The 3,514-nt window shown below is 52.8% G+C and overlaps 1 protein-coding gene across 1 annotated transcript in view; it reads left to right on the top strand.

Moving 5' to 3' along the window:
- Positions 1-2,257: 2,257 nt before the first annotated feature.
- The window catches only part of CMTM3 (CKLF-like MARVEL transmembrane domain containing 3), a 10,495-nt gene continuing 9,238 nt past the window's right edge, over positions 2,258-3,514 (top strand). Inside the window, exon 1 of the mRNA XM_011987881.1 lies at positions 2,258-3,357. The gene's annotated coding sequence lies outside the window, so the exon portion shown is untranslated. The remainder of the gene's footprint in view (positions 3,358-3,514) is intronic.

The raw sequence follows: 3,514 nt of genomic DNA, 5'->3' as shown, positions 1-3,514 counted from the left end.
TGTGTGTGTGTGTGTGTTTATCTTTGTGGGGAGGAAATGGAAGTGTTACGGGATCTCTGGGGTGTTAATTTTCTGGTTGGAAACCTCTGTGGCCAGTGTGGCACCTTTGCCTGAGTTCTTGTCTTGCCACCAGGAAGAATGAGGTACACAGACAAGTGGAGGGAGAACAAGTCAACAAGGAGGTTTACTGAGTGCTAGAAAGCTCAGAGGAGACCCACAGTGGGTAGCTCTTCTCTGTAGGGAGGTCATCCCATTGAGTGTTCAGCTCTCAGCAGAGAGGAGGCCCTAGAGAGTGTGGCTCCTCTCTGTAGCTGGTCCCCCCAACCTCTGCTCAGCTGTGGCTGAGCCTGGGGCTTTTATGGGCCTCAGAGTGGAGGAAGTGTGAGCCCAGTTGATCTATGGGCAGCCATGGGTGGGTCAGAAAAGGCAGTACAAGTTCCCACTCTGGTTGGTCGGACTGGCAACCTGGCCCCCAGCCTTCAGGTGCCTGGCCTGAAGGTGGGGCCTCACTGGGACCTGCCCGCTTCCAACCAGGAATCTATCTGCCTCTTGCTGCCATTCATGAAGCCCAGGCTTGCCCTGACTTTGCTCCCAGATCGAAGCAGGTGTCCAAAGCAGGAAGAAGCCAGGCAGCAGCAGAAGGCACTTCTGAGCCTGGGAGAGCAGGTGAGGGCCTTCCTGGGCCCCTAAGAGTACAGGGATGCCTGAGCCTGCAGCTGTGGTTTGGGTGGCTGTAGCTGTGGGAAGAGGGGGCTGGGGGCTCCTGTCTGCCCCATGGAGGAGGCCCCAGTCTGCAGCTGCGGTTTGGGTAGCTGCAGCTGCACCTGGGAGGGCAGGGCTCCTGCCTGCTCCATAGAGTGTGTAGCCCAGGCCATGCCTCCCTGCTGTGGCTGAGTGTTGACAGCAGCAGGTTGTCTGGAGCCATGGCTGCCATCAGAAGTGACCAATGACTGGTGATTGTCATGAGTGGTACAAGGTCAAGAGATAACCAGGTCTGGCCAGGGGTGGTGGCTCACGCCTGTAATCCCAAACTTTTGGGAGGCTAAGGCAGGAAGATTGCTGGAGGCCAGGAGTTCAAAACCAGCCTGACTAACATGGTGAAACTCTGTCTCTACTAAAAATACAAAAATTAACTGGCTGTGGTGGCACAGGTCTGTAATCCCAGCTACTTGGGAGACTGAGGCAGGAGAATCGCTTGAATCTGGGAGGCAGAGGTTGCAATTGCAATGAGCCAAGATCATGCCACTGCACTGCAGCCTGGGTGACAGAGTGAGACTCTGTCTCAAGAAAGAAAAAATAGATAACCAGGTCCACACATGTTTGTGTCTTTCTACAATGTCAGATTTTTATTCACCCTATACCCAAGAGTAAAAAAACAAAAGCCACGAGATATCCCAAGGAGCCAATTTGCTGCTGCTGCTTCTTTTTTTTTTTTTTTTTTCGATACAGAATCTCACTCTGTTGCCCAGGCTGGAGTGCAGCTGGAGTGCAGTGGCGCAATCTCAGCTCACTGCAACCTCTGACTTCCGGGTTCAAGCAATTCTCATGCCTCACCCTCCCAAGTAGCTGGGGTTACAGGCCTGTGCTACCATGCCCAGCTAATTTTTGTATTTTTAGTGGAGATGGGTTTTCACCATGTTGGCCAAGCTGGTCTCAAACTCCTGACCTCAGGTGGTCTGCCTGCTTCAGCCTCCCAAAATGCTGGAATTATAGGCAAGGGCCACCATGCCCAGACCCAAGGAGCCAATTTTCCTTAGTACTTCCTGTTCACTCAGTAGTTAGCACATGGGCTCAAGCCACTATACAAGTCAGTCAGTCAATATTGCAAACCATACCTAATAGTATACTTAATCCACAAGTAAATGTTATAGATTAAACATTCCACAACAAACAAAGTAGCATTTAGCATCAAGAGAAAAAGAGATAGGAGAAATGGTTAAGGAACCAGCCCCAGGGGAAGGAAGAAGACAAAAGGAATCCTGGTCTGGGCTTGAGGGTCTTGCAGTCTTTGAGGGGCAGAGCCTTGGGAGGCAGATGCAGAGTTCTTATCAAGTATGGCAGTGGGATGGTTGTCAGTTAAGGCTGCTGGGCTGCTGTTTTGTACTTACAGAGTGCTCTGGTGAGAAATGAGAGTGGAACAGTGTGCTTCATTGGATGCAGTCTTTATTTATTTATTTATTTATTTATTTATTTATTTATTGAGATGGAGTCTTGTTCTGTCGCCCAGGCTGGAGTGCAGTGGTGTGATTTCGGCTCACTGCAACCTATGCCTCCCGGGTTCAAGCGATTCTTGTGCCTCAGCCTCCCAAATAGCTGAGATTACAGGCATGTGCCACCACACCCAGCTAATTTTTGTATTTATAGTAGAGATGGGGTTTCACTGTATTGGCCAGGCTGGTCTCGAACTCCTGACCTCGTGATCCACCCACCTCAGCCTCCCAACGTGCTGGGATTACAGGCATGAGCCACAGCACCTGACCTTCTATTTTTTATTAAACAAAACATCTTGTCCTTGTTGACAAAGCACCCTATGAAATATAAAATGAAGTCTTTCTAAGATGGAGTTAATTATATCAAGGGTGCGCAGTACTGTGGTACAAGCTCTCTCCCGGCTGCTGAGAGAGAAAACCTAAGGGCCTCTTAAAGACCCCATCACAGCAGTTCAGCAGGTAGCGGGCAGGAATGGTTTCGGATCTAGTGGTGGTGAGAAGTGGACAGAGATCAGAGAAAGCTACAGGAGGTGAAAGTGGGAGGACCTTGGTTACAGACTGCCAGTGAAGACGGACAAGGACAACCTGCAGGTCTCTGCTAGTCGGGTGGAAGGAAAGGAGGGGGCAGTGCCCTTCACAGAGGCACAGCAAGCTGGGTCTTGATCACGCTGAACTCCAGACACTCTCCAGACGTGCACGCATGAGCGTGGCGTTTGTGTGTGTGTGTGTGTGTGTGTGTATGTGAGAGAGAGAGAGAGATGTGTTGGGGTTGGGGGACTGCAGGTCAGGAAGTCCTGCAGATGTGCCTGCCTGTGTGTGTGTGCGTGTGTGTTTGCGCGCGTGTGTGTGTCTGTGTGTGTGCCTGGAGCTGCGCTTGCAGGTCTGCGAGTCCTCCAAGAATGGGTTGGGGGAGGCGGGTGCAGGACCCAGGCCTGGAACAGCCAACAAAGAGGCCCTGGAGGAGGGTGGGGCTGGCCGAGAACTGGAGGGGTGGCCAAGGAAGTCGCAAGAAAACTCCGGCCCCCAAGAAAGAGAGAGGACATGGGGTGCGGAGCTGACACCACGGCCGGGGTCTTTGCTGTTTAGACGCCTGGGTTCCCGGATTCCAGACACGCGCACGGGCAGGAAGTTAGACCAGAGACAGCGAGTATAGACAGCCCTTGTGGATAGGGGCAGACGGGTGGGAGCTCCGAACGGGTGCCGCGGCGGTGATTGGGAAGCCTCCAGCTGCCCGAACCAGGATGAGGGAGAAGGCGGAGTCTGCAGAGGCCCCAGGCCCAGGCGCGGGCGGGTCGGACCCAGCA

This window comes from Mandrillus leucophaeus, unplaced genomic scaffold (assembly GCF_000951045.1).
Source record: "Mandrillus leucophaeus isolate KB7577 unplaced genomic scaffold, Mleu.le_1.0 Scaffold319, whole genome shotgun sequence".
NCBI lineage: Eukaryota > Metazoa > Chordata > Mammalia > Primates > Cercopithecidae > Mandrillus > Mandrillus leucophaeus.
The sequence above is the reverse complement of the archived record's forward strand: the minus strand, read 5'-3'. Positions and strand labels throughout refer to the sequence as shown.